Source organism: Malania oleifera, chromosome 9, assembly GCF_029873635.1.
Source record: "Malania oleifera isolate guangnan ecotype guangnan chromosome 9, ASM2987363v1, whole genome shotgun sequence".
Classification (NCBI taxonomy): Eukaryota; Viridiplantae; Streptophyta; class Magnoliopsida; order Santalales; family Ximeniaceae; genus Malania; species Malania oleifera.
In genome coordinates, this window is record NC_080425.1 from 23420689 (window position 1) to 23440013 (window position 19325).

Below are 19325 nucleotides of genomic sequence, written 5' to 3' on the forward strand. Positions count from 1 at the left end.
CCAAGATTAAAATAGAAGATTTAATAGTGATCGAGTTGAAAATCCCTTGATTGAAATCAGGAACTTATGATGTTGAAGATTTAAAAATTCAAGATTAAAATCAAGATTTAATACTGATTGAGTTGAAAATCCCTTGATTCAAATAAGGAATTTATGATGGTGAAGATTGAAAAATCAAAGATTAAAATCAAAGATTTAATGATGTTTGAGTTGAAAACCTTCCAATTGCAATTAGAAATTTGTGGAGATAGAGAATAAAAAAATTCAAGATAAAAATAAGAGCTTTAATGATGATTGAGTTGAAGATTTCTTAGTAATCTATCATTAATGGTTATCAAGAAGACTTTCAATTTGTAATCAATCGTCAAGATGAATTTTTTAAAAGCAAAAGATACTTGTGATTCAAAAAGGAAAGTTTCCTTTTGAAATGAGAATCTTTGACAAAATGAAGAGGTTTTTTTTTTGAAAAAAAAAATATTACTAGGTTTCATCATTAGGCCATTAAAAAGAAATAATTTGAAATCAAATTAAAAAAGTTTTTCTTTTTGGAATACTGGCATTTTGAAAATGAAGAGAGAATTTCAAGATCACCCTTCATGCTTCAAACTCGTGGTGTTTGCAACTACTTCCATTCACCAATACGTGCTGAAGAAAGAGTACTCACACCGTACTTAGGGAGGGAAGAGAGAAAAACACAGTGAGATTCTCCTCCTCATCCCATCATAAGCCGAGGTGACATCATGAAGGTTAACAAGAACATCCTATTTTAATAAGATGGACATAAAAGTGTAGTTAAAAATTTCAATTTATACAAGTGAGCAAACATTGTAGTACCAATAATGCAAGCGAGATTATTATCCACATGCAACATAAACTAAATGTAGGTAAAAGAGGATCTTTCTCTTTATTTCAAAGTTAATCCTAACATTTTTGGATTTTTGTTGGTTTTCTATATCTAAAGACATATTTGCAAGGAAGGAAACCTAATCTATTTTCAAATAATAAAAATGATAGTAGTATTAGTAGTAATAATAATAATAATAATAATAATAATAATAATAATAATAATAATACTAGTAGTAGTTGTAGTTGTAGTAGTAGTAGCAGTAGTGAAAATAATGGAATAATAATAACTCTTACTATCCATCATAAATATCCATGCAAAAACTTTCTTAATGAAAAGTAAAATGAAGGAAACTAAAAAAAAGTAAAAATTATCCAAATATTTATTTTCTTTCCCTAGTTGGCCATGACTGCTGCTTTAACCCCTCCATGGTCTTCACCCAGCAGCACGCTATTACACGAACTTGATCAGCCAAAACTAAGTCACTCCAAACCTGGTTCTCCTCTCTGAGAGGCTCAAATAATTTAATAAAACAATGATATGCCCAAGAGAAATCAAATATATTCATATGAAAATACAATAAAAATCACATCCAAGACATCATTATATAATATGTTAAAACATGATTCTAGATTGCCAAGAATTTGAAAAAAAAAAAAAAAAAAAAACTTATAAAAAAACTTGAAAAATTGAAATACAATACCTTGCACTAAGGATCATGTTAAAATTTTGATAAGAACACGCAGTGGAAGAAGATCGATCCTTGCAAGCAAGTGTAGCCTTTTTTTGAGAACTCTATAATCTTCTTTTTCTCCTCTCTTAATAAATATGCAAAAATTTAATCACTTTTCCTCTCAAGCCCTTAAGCATGAATGTTTTCCACCCTCTTCTAAAAATATGTATGTCTTGCCCTCACCATAGCCTTTTATTTATAAACACGGGGTTAGAGCTTAAAAGAAATTTTAATCCCAAAAGTGTATTAGGAGCAAGGAAAACTACTTCCTTGCCCCTCAAGTTGCTTGGAAGCACCAAAGAGGCTAAACTACACTAAGAAAAGTTAATCTAACAAGGGTAAGAGTTTAAAACATCAAATTGATGTCGTAAGAGGGCTCCAAAATGAAATTGAGATCCAAAAGTTACAAAAAAAGGTTTTAAACCTTTTTTATGCACACTAAGCAAAGAAAGCAAGATTCGGTAAAAAATGGGCATCGACAACATTGATTGACTTTAACATCACAATTTTACTTACCTGGGATAGTAATTTGCTTTGCCGTAAGGACGGTTGAACCCATGTCTATGTGCAATCTTCAACCTTCCAAACTATTCATAGAAGTACCTCCATGATCTGGTAGCAAATTTGTCTTGACATTTAGAATTATCCTTCTTGGTTTATTTGGAATTTCAAAACAATTGTATCAATGAGATCTTGAACCTAGTGTTTTAATATGCTTTTCAGTGATGTGTCCAGGGCCATTCATGTGAAACTCGTAGGTTGCATTGTGGTTGTATCATTTTGGAGTTAGACTAGGTTTTCGATGGAAATGGTGCAATCTTTTCTTGTTTAATTAGTTGACTTAAAGTCTCACAAAATTGGCATTAGGCACAACTGGTGCATGATTAAGTTGAGCCTTGGTCCAAGTGATTTGTTTCACCATGGGTTAAGAAAGCAAAATAATACATTTGACACATAAGATACTGGTGCTTTGTCAGCATCAAAACAAAGATCGGATTCAAAAAGTCAACAATTATCATAAAAATAAAAAATTATTATAATAATTATATTTCAAAATTATTTAGTAATACATGAACAATTTTTTTATACATAATAATTGAAAATAGTAAAAATATTTTTTAAATGATTTTTATTACTTTCTAAAATTTTAAAAATTTTATGGATACTTTTTTGTTTGAATTGCATATTAAATTCATGAGGTCATTTTATTTAGTCTTAATACAAATTATTTGCAAAATGAATAATTCCATTAATAATAATTACTTTTGCATATTTAGATATTTGAACACAATTGTCAAAACAATTGGAAACTATAAAACTCAATTTTTAATTTTTTTTAGTACAATTGATAATCAACAATAAGAAGAGAAAATTAACAAAATAAACAAACACATTTTCACAATATGTTCTCTCACTATATTAGAAATGAAAAAAAATGGAACAAAAATAAACCCCTAAAATAATATAAACATATAAAACTGTATTTTACAAAAAAAAAAAATTATCTTTATTTTTAAACAAATCAAATTCTTAATATTTAGGTAAACTAATTTTTAATACATCTTAATTATCTTTTTTTTTTTATAAAAAATTAAGTGGCTTAAATTTAAATTCTTAAAACTGGATTTCCTAAAAAAATTATTTTCATTTTAAACAAATTAACTCCCTAATATTTAAGTAAAATAAAAATATCAATTTTTTTTTATTTTACAAAAATAGAAACTAATCAATTAAATTTATATTTAAATTCTTAAAACATCCACACGTAGGACAAATTTATACTTTTCTCGTGCGTATCATGACACATGAGATCCTTGTAAACAGCATTAAAACGCAGATGCGGTGCCACGAGGCAGCTCAGCCACATTTTGGGTCCCACTAATCCAATTTACACTTAAATTTTATTCAACAAATTTTATACGCTTTTGGAGTCCGGACCTCATTTCTCTTTTTTTAATGTTCTCCATTCCTCCTAAATTGCTCTCTGCTCCGTCACCATCAGCACCGTAACTGTCATTCTATCTCTCGTGTGCTCCCATCCCTCTGCAGTTCCGGAGCGTGTGTCGCACTCGCCTGTGATTTCGCCGTCCTCCGCCTATTCTGCTCCAATTTCCGGCCGACTCCGTTTTTGTTGTCGCGCTACTCGCTGTATTCCTCTCTCTCTCTCTCTCTCTCTCTCTCTCTCTGTGATTTTGCTCCCATTCTTCCTCGCGCACTGGCAGTTGCTTTTTTGGAAACTCTGTGTGTGATTTTATATTCCATCTTTTCTGAGCTAGAATTGAATCTGGTTATTGGTATCTATGCATTTCAAAACTATATGCTTTTGATATCAGAAGGCTTGAGCATGAATCATATTTGTTGTTTAAATTTAAAGCGAGGTGGTTTCTTTCATTCCTGATGGACTTTGAGTTGAAATAGAAGCAAATCTGTGGCTACTTTTTAATTCTTAGCGAAATCGAATGCATTTTATTTGAGAGTTGGGGGACCATTGGGTGGTCTCATTTGGATTGTAAGGATGCTACATGAACATGCAGTAGTCTGTGTTCTACATTCAGTAATTTTAGAAGAGAGTTTGTTTCATCACTCATGCCTTCTCCAGAACAGCAGCTCATTGCAGCCAATATTTTAATTCAAATTCTTATTGCAGTTTAAAATACAGATTGATGGATTTATTAGTGTCGTGAGAATCTTCTTTTCAATAAATCCTCCGTCTTCCCATCAAATCTATAATTTATACCGTTCTGTTGTTATTTGAACATTTTTTTTTACCATCTTACACATCCTTCTACATTTTTAAATTCATATATTTATTTACTTACATTTTAAACTGTAAGTATCATTTTCTTGTTATTTTATGATTCTTACTGTCATCTATTAGGTGTTATTTTATTATTCTTACAGTCATCTATTAGGTATGTGTTTCCATGAAAACGTGGCGAAATAATTTAAGTAGCATAAACTTGTTATTTTGATGTGATTTAATTGGAAGAGTTCCAACATTGTTGTCTGTAAATATTTTTGCAAAGATTGGAAAAGAAATTTGTCAAGGAATAAGAAAAATTATACGAGATCAAAATGTCCTCCTATAAGTAGGAGAAAATTACAATAGCCTTCCAATTCCTTTGCAGACCAAACAAAAAAATGCCCCAAAACACATCCAAGGCTAATGCACAAAGTAAAGTGAAAGAAACCACTCTACCCCACGGAAAATGGGGAGTCATAGCCCAATCCTCAAGATTCTATTGTTCTTTTCCTTTTTACAGAATCCAAAGAATAGCAAATCAAGTACAGTGCTACAAAACCTTCTTTTTCTTTGTCAAAGTCTAAAATCACTCTCATCATGTGGACGCACCACCTCTCAAAAAATTATAGGGCAATTATAGCTGTGTGGTCACCTGACCATGAAAAAGCAGGTACTTGCTTGTCTCATTGGAAGCTAAGCACATAGTGTGGATATACAGGTTGATTGCCTTATTAGGTCTCCTGCAACATGTCACTAGTTTTAATTTTGTTGAGAACCGAACTCCAGATCAACAAGTGAATTCCTTAATTTTAGAGGGAACCTTAGCATTCAAAATTGTTAAAAGAAGTGGACTTTTGTCTACTAATTTATAGAATAGACAATTTAGATGTTTAATCTTAGTCTACAGGTAAACAGAAAGAATATTCTTTGTACTACTTTCCTAAAGATTTTTGCTTTTTGTCATTTGATGTTGGAGAGGAGAGCTGGTTCTTTGTCTGCTTATGTACTGTTTATAAAATTAAGTTGCTGGAGTAGAGTGCTTGAGTAATCATTTAATAGCTGCCAGTTTTAAGTAATCTTTGCTTTTCAACATTCCTGCGACAATGTGCTGGAAATTATAGAGCACGTGGACTTTTTGAAATGGAAGAGAATGTGTGACAAATTTTTTTTGGTGAAATGAAATGCATTTTACTGGAGAGTTGGGGAATCTTTGGCTCTCATGTGGAATGTTAAGAATGCTACATGCACATGCTGTTGCCTGTCCTCCACCTCTAGTAAATTTAGAAGTGAAAGTTTGCTTCATATCTCATGCCCTCCCCAGAACAGCAGCACATTGCTACTATTTTAATTTAAATTGTCAATGCAGTTAAAAATACAGATTGCCAGATTATTTGTGTCATGAAAATTTTCTCTTCAATAAATCCTGCATTTTTGTACTTGAAGAATTGCCTTTTAAGGCCTCTTGGTTTACAGTGTGGAGGAATATTTGTGCTAGTTTTCGCAGAAATAAAAAGGAAAAAGATTTGAATAAGTTCAAATCTGTATTGGTGGATTTTTGTTTTCCAGTGAAGATTTATACACTAGTTTGCCAGGAGGTGAAGGGAGTGGAAGGCAAGATAATGGACGGAGGGGTTTAAATACATTTGTTTGGGACAAAAGGTTCCTCAATACCGTTATTTCCCTGCGAAACTCCCAAAATATAAATTGTGGGTTTCAAAAGGAACCTGAAAGTTAGTTGAATGATTATCCTCTTATTCCTTTATGTAAATTAAAGGGTAGTGTTAAAAAATATGTTTATTTTTATTTATTTATTGTGGCTTTTATCACAGCCGTCGGATCGTCTCTAAATCCAATGGTTATGTGATGTCATATATATGTTTGTAAGTCATGGGAAAATATAGGGATTGCTTGTCATTTTGTACAAGAGTGAGCTAAAGGTGGGTTCTCTCTAGGAAGAACTTTTCTTCAACAGGTTGAAGGTGAAGGGGTGTATAGGGGATTTGGGATTGGGAAGAGACTAATCAGATCTTGTACTGCCATCATTTCATAGTGGATTTTTCTCCAGGTGCACGCTTCGTGGATGTAGGCAACCTTACCAAACCACGTAAAATCTCTCGTCTCCATTTTTTTGTGAATGTTCTTTGTGTGATTTATTTTGTTGATCGGAAGATTAAAATCGCTGCGCGTCAACAAGTGGTATTAGAGCACAGTTTTGATTAGGTGCAGATTTGATAGACAGATCAGATCGAAAGAAATTTTTTGGAGAAGAAGGTTTTCCGCGAGAGTTATCAAGATCAGAGCGGTTCATTCAGATCGGATTGAGGTACGCGAAGATTCAGATCAGGTGCCGGAAAATTATTTTAGAAATTTTCAATTGAAGGAGGATCATTTTTCAATTGAAGGTGTGAAAAAAAAGAATTTGGAAGAAAAAAAATTTTCGCGAATGAAGAACATGGTGAACAGTGCCAGAATTGGGTGATAGACTCGGATTCAGAATCAAGTGGGGTTGGAGCGCGGGTCGAGGCGTGGATCCTCCTCGTGGAGCACTGACGTCATGCTGACGCAGGTGCCGTTGCTGACGTCATCCTGATAGGTGCTGATGTCCGAGGAGAGAAAGGTAAAAAAAGAATATATATATATATATATATATATTTTTAATGGCGAGTACTTTAACGGCCAAGTTCGAGGTGGAGTCCTTTAATGGGAAAAATAATTTCAGTCTGTGGCAGAGTATTGTGAAGGATGTGTTGGTCCAATAAGGACTGATTAAGGCACTGTATGGGAAAGATAAGAAGCCAGAGATCATGTCAGATGATCAGTGGGAGGAGCTGGAAATGAAAGCGGTAAGTACCATTCGCTTAAGTTTAGCACCTCCAAAAATTAAATACAATGTGTTGAATGAAACATCACCAATTGAGCTTTGGAAAAAATTGGAGAATATTTATATGTCCAAGTCCCTAGTTAATAGATTGTATTTGAAGAAACAGTTGTATCAGTTGAGGATGACTGAGGGCACAGAAGTCAGAGACCACCTCAATTATTTCAATAAAATAATCACGCAGTTGTTGAGTATTGAGGTAAAAATTAAGGAGGATGATAAAGCACTAATTCTGTTGTATTTGCTTCCCAGTTCACTTGTTACTTTAAAAACCACACTACTGCTAGTTAAGGAGACACTTACAGTTGATGAGGTGACTACTGCCATTCTGGAGAGTGAGAATTTTCACAAACCAGATCATTCAGGACATGGAGAAGGGTTGGTGGCTAAGGGTGAGTCTAGCCAACAGCGGGGCGGGAGTTTTAGGAGGGGTAATTGGAATCGAGGGAAATCTCGATCCAAGTCCAACGGTAAGGGTGGGAATTGGAGGAGTGGTTGTTTTTATTGTGGGAAAGAAGGACAAATGAAGAAGGGCTGTCTAAGGAGGAAAAGAGATTTAGAGGAAAAGAATAGAAAGAAGACTGAGCAGGTTATTGTAGTGGAGAGCAGTTAATTAGTTTTTGATGGGGATCTTTTGGCTGTTACTACAGGTTCCAGTTATTTAGCCGATACCTGGACTTTGGATTCAGCGTGCTCATATCATATGTGTCCATACAGGGACTGGTTTGACTCCTATGAACCAATCTATGGAGGGACGGTGTTAATGGGTAATGATGCTTCCTGTGGTATTCTTAGTATTGGAACGGTTAGAATTAGGATGTTTGATGGTGTGGTTAGAACCATCAAGGATGCGAGGCATGTTCCATATCAGAAAAAGAATTTGATTTCCTTGGGCTCTTTGGATAGTAATGGTTTCTCTTTTTCAGCTATGGATGGTGTGCTGAAAGCAGCTAGAGGTTAACTGGTAGTAATGAGGGGTCATTTGAGGAACAATTAGTACACTTTGGTGGGTAGCACAGTGACAGGTGGAGCTGCAGCTAGTACCTCTTCAGATACAGATACAGATGATACTACTCTGTGGCATATAAGGTTGGGTCACATGAGTGAGCATGGTTTGTAGGAGCTGCACAGGCGAAACTTACTGAGAGGTAATTCTTATTGTCAGCTTAAGTTCTGTAGATACATTTTGTTTGGTACATAGCACAGGGTGAGTTTCAGAACAAGAAAGCATACTAGCAAGGAGGAGCTGGAGTACATTCATTCAGATGTATGGGGTCCAGTACAGGTACAGTCTCACAGTGGTGCTATTCATTTTGTCTCATTTATTGATGACTTTTCTAGGAAAGTTTGGGTGTATTTTCTGAAGCACATGAGTGAGGTATTTAGTAAGTTTAGGGAATGGAAAGCTCAGATAGAGAAGCAAACGAGGAAACAGGTGAAGTTTCTGAGATCTTACAATGGACTAGAGTACAAAAATAGCCAGTTCATTGACTTCTGTAAGGAAGAGGGGTTCACTAGGCACTATACGATTCCACATGGGCCATAGCAGAATGGGGTGGCTGAAAGGATGAACAGAACATTACTAGAGAGGGTAAGGTGTATGAGGATTCACGCTAATCTGCCTAAGTCGTTCTGGGCAGAAGCAGTGAGTATGGCATGCTACTTGGTAAACAAATCTCCTTCTGTAGCTATTAACGCAAAGATTCCTAAGGAGGTATGGACAGGTAAGCCAGTAGATTACTCTGTGTTGAGAATATTTGGTTGTCCATCGTATGTGCATGTGCAGGAATAGGACAGATCAAAGTTGGACTCAAAGTCCAAATCGTGCGTATTTCTTGGTTTCCAAGAAGGAGTGAAGGGATACCGGTTCTGGGACCCTATAACACGAAAGGTGGTCATTAGCAAGGATGTGGTCTTCAATGAGGAAGCCATGTTGAAGGAGAATGCTGATAAGAATGTGGAGTTTGATTCAGCAAAAGTACCTATTCAGGTGGAGCTGGACAGTATGCAGAATTCAGGTATGGGTAATACTTAGACTACTGTTGTTGATTCTGTTGCACAGGATACAGTGAGATAGGCTACAGTTCCTTAGGAAATTCCTTAGACAGGTGATAGACATGAGCCTACAAGGCTAGCCATCGGTAGAGAAGGAGGAATGTTAAGCCTCCGGTCAGGTATGGGTTTGAGGACTTAGTTGCATTTGCTCTGATTACTAGTAGTAGAGATCCTTTTGATTTTTAGGAAGCAGTTCAGAGTTCTGAACGAAATAGTTGGCTTGGAGCCATAGTTGAGGAGATGGAATCTCTTCATAAGAATGACACTTAGGTGTTGGTTCAGAAGCCCAAGGACAGGAAGTTGATTGGTTGTAAGTGGGTTTCAGAAAGAAAGAACCTACTTCAGAATGAGAAGGGATAAAATAGAAGGTCAAGTTAGTAGCAAAAGGATACAAACAGGAAGAAGGTATAGATTATAATGAAATCTTTTCTCCTGTTGTTAAGCGTGCTTCTATTAGATCCTTGTCAGCATTGGTTGCCATGCATGATTTAGATCTAGAACAGATGGATGTAAAGACAACTTTCCTTCATGGTGAGTTGGAGGAAGATATCTTTATGGAGCAACCAGAGGGGTTTGTGGAACAAGCTAAAGAGCACCTGGTATGTAAGTTGAATAGGTCTCTTTATGGTTTAAAGCAATCTCCTAGGCAATGGTATAAAAGGTTTGATTCTTATATGTTGAGGATTGGGTATGTTAGAAGCAGTTATGACAGTTGTGTTTACTTTAGATTGCTTAACAGTGGTGTATATGTGATCCTTATGCTATATGTGGATGACATGTTGATTGTCTTTAGCAGTATTGATGACTTGAATGTGTTGAAAGCTAGGTTACAAGATGAGTTTGAGATGAAGGATCTTGGTGCAACTTAAAAGATCCTTGGCATGGAAATCAGGAGCGACAGACAACAGAAGAAGTTGTGGTTGTCACAGGGTAAGTATATTGAGAAGGTGTTGGAAAGATTTAACATAGATAAGGCTAAACTGGCAAGTACACCTCTAGCTGCTCATTTTCAGTTGTCTGCTAAACTATGTCCTTATACTGATGAGGATAAGTTGGATATGACTAGTGTGCCTTATGCTAGTGCAGTAGGGAGTTTGATGTATGCTATGGTATGTAGTAGACCAGACTTGTCATATGCAGTTAGTTTGGTAAGCAAATATATGGCTAATCCAGGTAGAATGCATTGGAATTCAATGAAATGGGTTTTCAAATATTTGCATGGCACTTCTGATTATGGTATCCTGTTTAAAAGTACTAATGATTGTAATGTTCAGGGTTATGTGGACTCCAATTATGCAGGTGATTTGGATAAGAGGAGGTCTACTTCTGGCTTCATTTTTACCATGGCAGGTGATTTCATTAGTTGGAAGGCTATGTTGCAACCTACTACAGTTTTGTCTACTACAAAAGCTGAATACATAGCTTTGGCAGAGGCAGGTAAGGAGACTTTATGGTTAACTAGACTGATTCAGGAACTTGGTGTTATGCAGGATAGGTTACACGTATTCTGTTATAGTCAGAGTGCGATCCACTTGGCAAGGAATCATGTCTACCACTCTCGCACGAAGCATATTGACATGCGGTACCATGCAGTTAGAGGTTGGGTTGAAAGTGGTAAGTTCATTTATCGAAGATCCACACAGATGGAAATGCTGCAAATATGCTCACGAAGCCTGTTACATTAGCTAAGTTTAAGTGCTGTCTGGACTTAGTTAATGTAGTCTCTTGTTGATTGTTGATAGAACATCCCAGAGCGTGGGGATGGAATACTGTGCTTGGCTGTGATTAAAAGCTAAGGTGGAGATTGTTAAAAAATATGTTTATTTTTATTTATTTATTGTGGCTTTATCACAACCGTTGGATCGTCTCTAAATCCAACGGTTGTGTGGTGTCATATATATGTTTGTAAGCAATGGAAAAATATAGGGATTGTTTGTCATTTTGTACAACAGTGAGCTAGAGGTGGGTTCTCTCTAGGAAGAACTTTTCTTCAACGGGTTGAAGGTGAAGGGGTGTACAGGGGATCTAGGATCGGGGAGAGATTGATCAGATCTAGTACTGCCATTGTTTCATAGTGAATTTTTCTCCAGGTGCACGCTCCGTGGACGTAGGCAACCTTTCCGAATCACGTAAAATCTCTCGTCTCCATTTTTTTGTGAATGTTCTTTGTGTGATTTATTTTGTTGATCGGAATATTAAAATCGCTGCGCGTCAATAGGTGGTAATCATCACATTTTCCCTTTCTTTTCTTTCCTTTTTCTTCCTTTGAAACCTTTCTGTTCAGTGTTCCCTCCCCTCCCCTTAAACTCTTGAACATAGTGTTAAAGATTGTTTTAGCTATTATTTTTCAATAACTTTAAGTGTTATTGACCGTATTGATCTTGTTTCTAAATTCATTCTCTATGGGATGTTCAAATTTGTTTTAAGAGGATTGTAACATGGTTCTGTTAGTAGTTAGTTTAGTCCTTGTTATTTTTACATTTTTTTCCCTATGGAGGGAGATTAGAGTTTGTTTGCCCTTTTTTCTGTTTATTATTTGTGCTTCCTGATTTTCCTTTTTTTTTTCTCTGTTTTTTTTTTTCTTTTTATAGTAAAAGAAGAATTTCATTAATAGAATAAGAACATACAGCCAGGAGAATAAAACATCTCCTTAATGTATTCTGAAAAATCAAGATAAAGAACACAAAGAAACAATCTGAAAACTAAAAAACAAGTGAGAGAAAAAACCAACATGAACTAACTCTCCAACACATGACGCCAATCATGCTGAATATTAGAAAAGCTCACTCCCTTAAAATTCCCCTGCCCCATACACCGAAGAGAAGCCAAATAATGTATCTTTTACCAAACTAGCAAATGAGGTAACTCCTTGCCTAGAAAAATACACACATTGTGCTCCATCCACAATCCCCAAAAACTGCCAAAAAAAGAAAAAAAGAAAAAAAAAAAAACACATTCCAGAGAGCTGGCCCTTCCCTTTTTCCTGCCAAAACCAGCAATGAAACTGCCAAAGAGTCCTCCATTAGCTCTAAACCCACCCAATATTTGCCTAAAATACCAAATAGCTATTTCCATATCCTCCAAGCATAATCATAATGAATGAGCAAATGCGATGCAGATTCTAAACAATAAAAATAAAGGACACAGATGTTTGGAGATATAGCCTTGTCTCCTTACCTGCAGCAAGTTATTGGTATTAATTCTATCAAGCGCAACCAACTAGATAAAAGGCTGGATTTTTTTAAAGGGGACTTTGGCTTTCCAAATGGATATTTGGAGAGGAAGGTAAATTATGCCTATTCAAAAATCACAAAAAGATTTGCGAGAGTAAACCTTCGAAGGATCTAAAGACCAAAACTGACTATCCTCCTCTAAATAAAAACGACAATTATTCAACAAGACTAGCCAAGAGGATAGCTCTACCATCTCCCTATTGTTTAACAGTCTACGAAAGTGGAAATCCTCAAGAAGGCAAAGGACCACCTGGATCAACAATAAAAGTAGAAATGGAATGATCCTGTCATGAGCTCAAGCGAAAAAGGCATGGAAAAGAGGTGGACAAAACTGCATCCCCAACCAAGGATCTTTCTAAAAATAGATATTACTACCTCTTTCCACCAGGAGTTTAATATGGGGAATGAAGAGGGAATAACTATGAGAGATAGCTTTTCATGGACTCTCAGAAGAACATCTAAATCTCAAATCAGTATCCCACCCATTGTCGTTTAATCCTTACTTATCACAAGGAATAATTTTCTAGTGGAAACTGCCAAATCTACTTTGCGAGAAGAGCTTGCTTTTGGACACCAATTTTCCAATACCCAAACCACCCTCTTGTTTAGACCTACCCATTACTCCCCAACTTACCAAATGGTTCCTAAAATCCCCTGACTTCGACTTATGTCCTAATCTTTTCACATACAGCCAGTCCCACATACGGGTAAAGGAGGAGGATTGCTTTAGGTAGTTGAAAGTCCGCGTAAAATTTGTAAGGTCATTATGATATGAATCCTTACTTAATATTCGCTGGAGTGTCCCCTACGAGTGACGCGTTGCACTTATACCACCTGAGTGTAGCGAAAAGTGGGCGAGGGTGGGTTAGGTCGTCACCTCGAAGCTAAGCGACGTGTCGGGGCCCGGATATGTTGTCAAATATGTGAGTTTCCGCATTATTCTGGATATGAGCGGGTAAAGAAGTTAGTTTAGGAGAGTAGGATTAGATTACCAACTTGGAATATAGGGACACTTATGGGTAAAAACATGGAAATTGTGGACACAATAATTAGAAGAAAAATTAATATAATTTGCCTTCAAGAAACTAAGTGGATGGGGGATAAAACTAGAGAAATTGATAAATCAGGATTTAAACTTTGGTACACTGGAAAAGAAAAACATAAGAATGAGGTAGGAATTATTGTAGACAAAAACTTGAAAGATAGTGTTGTAGATGTAAATAGAGTAGGAGATATAATTATAAAAATTAAGATGGTCTTAGGCCAAGAGATACTAAATATCAGTAGTGCTTATTCTCCATAAGTAGGCTTATCAGAAAATCTTAAGAGACATTTTTGGGAAGATGTGGACAGTATTATACAAGACATATCAGGAATTGGGAAAATATTCATAGGAGGAGATCTAAATGGACACATTGGAAGAGATAATAAAGGTTATGAGAGGATATATGAAGGATATGGATATGAAGACAAAAATGAGCCTAGAGAAATTATTTTAGACTTTGTTATATCATACGATTTTATTATAATGAACACTTGCTTTAAGAAGAGAGAAGAACACTTAATAACCTTCAAAAGTGGACAAAATAAAAGTCAAATAGATTTTTTCTTAACTAGGAGGGTAAATCGTATATCATGTAAGGACTGTAAAGTTATCCCCGATGAAAGTTTAACCACACAACATAGAGTTTTAGTGTTAGATATATGTATTAAAAAAATGGAAGAGAAAAGATAAAATAAATCAATGTAAGAGAACTAGATGGTGGAATATAAAAAGAGAAACTATAATAAAATTTAAAGAAAAAATGATCTAAGATGGTGAGTGGACTATAGAAGATGGTGTAGACACAAACACTCTTTGGAGTAGCAAAGAAAGTTGGTGGTGGGATCAACATGTTCAAAAAGCCTGAAAGACAAAAAGAATTTGGCGTAAAACATGACAAGAATGTAGAAATATGGATAGCTTTGAAAAGTATAAAGAGACAAAAAAAGATGCTAAAAAGAGCATTAGTGAAGCTAAACATAGAACATTTAATAATTTGTATGATTTTAGAGACAAAAGAAGAGGAAAGATATATATTTAAACTTGCTAGAGCTAAAGAAAGAAAAAGTAGGGACTTAGTTAATGTAAATTGTATAAAAAGTGAGGATGATGTTGTCTTGGTTAGGGAAGAAGACATAAAAGAAAGATGACGAAGTTACTTTAGTAAGTTATTTAATGTAAACCAAATAGAATACTTAAACTTAGAATTGATAAATGAGGAAAAACCTAAAAATATGAGATTTATTCGCAAGATTAAAGTTAACGAAGTTAAGTTTGCACTAGAAAATGTGAAAAGTGGAAAAACTATAGGACCGGATAACATCCCAATTGAAGTTTAGAAATTTTTAGGTGATAATGGAATTATATGGTTAACTAATTTATTTAACACAATTATAAAAACTAAGAAAATGCCAGATGAATGGAAGAAAAACAATTTAATACCTGTATACAAAAATAAAGGAGATATTCAAAATTGTAACAACTATCGTGGAATTAAACTTATGAGTCATACAATGAAATTGTAGGAAAGGGTGGTTGAACAAAAGTTAAGGCTAGAAACGAAGATCTCAGAAAATCAATTTGGTTTTATGCCTAATAATAGATCTACTATAGAAGCTATATATCTTTTAAGAAGATTAATGGAAAAGTTTAGGGAAAAGAAGAGGGATTTGCATATGGTATTTATTGATTTAGAGAGCATATAATAGGGTACCTAAGGAAGTTCTATGACAGTTTTTAGAAAAAAAAGGGGGTGTATGTAGTAGGTATATTGATGTCATTAAGAATATGTATGATGGAGTAATGACTAGTGTAAGGACTATTGGTGGAGAGACTAGAGAATTTCCAATCACAATAGGTGTGCATCAAGGATCTGCTTTGAGCCCTTATCTTTTTGCTTTAGTGATGGATCAACTGACTAGGAGTATCCAAAATGAGGTTCCATGGTATTTGTTCGCAAATGATATTGTTTTGATTGATGAAATTAGGGGTGGGGTAGAGGCTAAGTTAGAATTATGGAGAGAAGCTTTAGAATCTAGAGGCTTTAGGATAAGTAGAAATAAGACAGAACATATGAAATGTAATTTCAATAATAGTAGGAGGAATATTAGAGACAAAGTTAAACTTGATGATGTAAAAATAAATAGCATTTGTAGATTTCGATACCTTGGATTTATTATGCAAGATGAAGGAGAAATTGAAGAGGATGTAATGCATAGAGTTAAAACAGGTTGGGTAAAATGGAAAAGTGCTTCAAGTGTGATCATAAAATACCCTTAAAATTAAAAGGAAAGTTTATAGAATGTCTTTAAGACCAATTATACTATATGGATCAGAATGTTGGCAACTAAGAAACAACATATCCAAAAAGTGAAAGTTGCCGTGATGGGAATGCTTAGATGGATAAATGGTATAACATTGAAAGATAAGTTAAAAAATGAACATATTCATAGTTTCCTGTAGAAGATAAGATAAGGGAGGGACGACTCAGATGGTTTGGGCACTTGCAACGTAGGCCACACAGTGCACCAGTGAGGAAGAGTGAGCTAGTTATTGTGAAGGGTAGTAGAAGGGGTAGGGGTAGAACTAAAATAACTTAGGATGAGATAGTAAGTAGAGATTTTTTTAATAGTCTTGAATTTGTCGAAAGATATAATCCATAATCACATAAATTAGCAGAAAATGATTCATGTAGTCGACCCCACCTAGTGGGACTTAAGGCTTGGTTTTGTTGTTGTTGTATTGCTATTTAAACGTTTGTTAGAATCCTACAAATCCTTTCTACAACAACAACAACCAAGCCTCGAGTCTGATTGGGTGGGGGTTAGCTATATGAATAATTTTTCACCAATTTAAATGATTGTGGACAATTCCCTTGACAATTTAAGGGCTATTAAATACTTACTCATTATCTCATTCCAAGTTGTTTTAGGTGTTATCCTACCTCTTTTATGACTACTAACAGTAACTTGTTCACTGCTTCTCATTAGTACACTATTTGGCCTACATTGCCTAAACCATCTAAGTAGCTGCTGCCCTATAATATCTTCCATTGTTGCCATGCCTAACTTACCATGAATATATTCATAATGTTACACCCAAGGTCTTAAATTTCGATTCGACTCAAATTTCAAAGCTCCAAAAGTACGGAAATTTCGATGGAAATTTCGATTTCGATTTGAAAAAATAACGCAACTAGTAGTAAAACATGGAATTCTTTGTGAAACTTTAGAAATGGTTAATAATATAATAATATAAGTTTTAAGACTAATATATTACAAATTAAATACATCTATATTTTGTATAGGGTGGAAAAATTTTAAAATAGTATTTGTATTAAACATGTTTGTAAGATAATGTACATTAAACAGATTCAGTTAATGCAAATGAAATTCATAATTCATTTAAATATTATTTATTATACAAATATTGATAATTTAGACATGAATGGTAAAATAAAAGATTACTATAAGTTTATTTTTTCATATAATTTCAAAAGCACTTGTGGTAACCTTTTGTTTCAATAAAATAAATTAAAAGAGAAATTTCACTTCACTCTTAAATCTCTCGTTTGAATTTCGACGAAATTTCATTGTGTAGTTAAAATTTTGACAAATTTCGCTAAAATTTCGAGGTTTCGATAAATTTAGGATAATTCGTTGAGATTTCAACGGAAATTATGCAAGACGGAAATCGACTGCCATTTCGATTTCGAGGGGGACAGAAATCGGAAATTTCGACGGAAATTTCGACAATTTCATGGAAATTTAAGACCATGGTTATACCACTCATCCACCTTAGCATTTTAATTTAGGAAACTTTTACTTTTTGGATATATTGTTTTTTAGTTGCCCAACATTTGGATCCATATAGCATAATTGGTTTTATAGTCATCCTATAAAACTTTCCTTTTAATTTTAAGGGTATTATACGATCACACAACAGATGCAAAGTACTTCTCCATTTTAACCACCTTGTTTTAACTTAACATCTTCGAATTCTCTTTCAGCTTGCATAATAGATCTAAGGTATTGAAATCTAGTAGTGCTATTATTTCTTGACGATAAAGGTTAATATGTTCTCTATATTCCTCCTACCACTGAGATTACATTTTATATACTCTGTATTATTTCTACTTATCCTAAAACATCTAGATTCCAAAGCTTCTGTTGATAATTCTAACTTAGATTCTATTCCATCTCTAGTTTCATCAATCAAGATAATATCATTTGCAAACAAAATAACCTTGAAACCTCATTTTGGGAAAATCCTAGTAAGTTCATCCATCTTTAGTGCAGAAAGTAAGGGGTCAAAGTAGATACTTGATGTACATCTATTGTGATTGGAAATTCCCTAGACTCTATCATACACATCCTTAATGACATTAGTATACCTACTACATACTCCTTCCCCCCCCCCCCCCCCTAAAACCCACTATAGAACTTCCCTAAGTATAGTGTCATAGGCTTTCTTTAAGTGATAAAAATCATGCAAGTTCCTCTTCTTTCCCTTAAACTTTTTCATTAATTTTATTAAAAGATATATAGCTATGTAGTCGATCTCCTAGGTATAAAAACAAATTGATTTTTTGTGGTCACCTTTGCTTCTAATTTTAGTCTTTGTTCAAATATCCTTTCTTGCATTTTCGTTGTATGACTTATAAGTTTAATTTCGTGATAGTTATTGCAATTTTAAATATGTCCTTTATTTCTATATATAGTTATGAAAGTGCTTTTTCACCATTCATCTAGCATTCTCTTAGTTTTTATAATTTTGTTAAATAAATTAGTTGACTATATAGTTCCATTATCACCTAGGCATTTCCAAACTTCAATTGGGAAATGTCTTTAATGAAGACATTATCATCTTCATTTTAATTCATTTTACATTACCTAAGTCAAAGGGGAGCTTAGGTGCAACGGTAAGGTTGTCATCGTGTGACCTGGAGGTCACGAGTTCGAGGCGTGGAAACAACCTCTTGCAAAAATGTAAGGTAAGATTGCGTACTATAGACCCATTGTGGTCTGCCCCTTCCCCGAACCCCGCATATGCGGGAGCTTTGTGCACTGGACTACCCTTTACATTACCTAAGTCCTTGTTCTTTCTTTCTCTAGCTTGAGCAAATTTAAATGTCTTTTTTCCTTTCTTTTGTTTCTAATCTAGCCTATAACTGATCATATGCTCTATGTTTTTTTTTTTTTTTTCACAAATGACCTTTTTTGCATTTTTCTTGCCTCTTCATACTTATTACTTATTTTTTTCAATATGTCTATATTTTTCCCATGTTTTATGACAAATTCTTTTTGTATTTGTGATTTTTTGGACATCTTCATCCCACCTCCAGCTTTCTGTACTAGCCAAGAATCTTCATCAAAATCTCTTTCATCTTTTTAATAAAGCTAGCCATCTTGGACCACAAAGTGTTTGCATCTACACCATCCCCTAGTTCTCTTGCATTGCTTCATGGTATCTTTTCTCTTCCATTTTTTAATATATATATCTAATAAGGGAAGAAGGGGGAGCCTAGGCACATTGGTAATATTATCACCATATGGCTTGGAGGTCATGGTTTTGAGACATGGAAACAACATCTTACAAAAATGCAAGGTAAGTTTGCGTACTATTGACCGATCGTGTCTGCCCCTTCCCCAAACCCTACATACACCAGAGTTTTGTACACCTAGCTACCCTTACATATCTAACAAGGGGCCTCTATGTTGTGTAGTTAAACTTTCACATGCTAACTTTACAATCGTTAAACGATCTACCCTCCTTGGCAAGAAAAAAATATTTGACT

General features: G+C 34.7%; 1 protein-coding gene across 3 annotated transcripts in view; it reads left to right on the forward strand.

Annotated features, from left to right (window-relative positions):
- The first annotated feature begins 3515 nt into the window (after positions 1-3515).
- LOC131164802 (protein SUPPRESSOR OF GENE SILENCING 3-like) overlaps positions 3516-19325 on the forward strand; it is a 43960-nt gene continuing 28150 nt past the window's right edge. Inside the window, exon 1 of one of the 3 annotated variants that reach the window (XM_058122266.1) lies at positions 3516-3725. The gene's annotated coding sequence lies outside the window, so the exon portion shown is untranslated. Of the gene's footprint in view, positions 3726-6747; positions 10868-19325 lie in introns of those variants that run through there. The other 2 variants (XM_058122265.1, XM_058122264.1) reach the window with 2 other exon arrangements.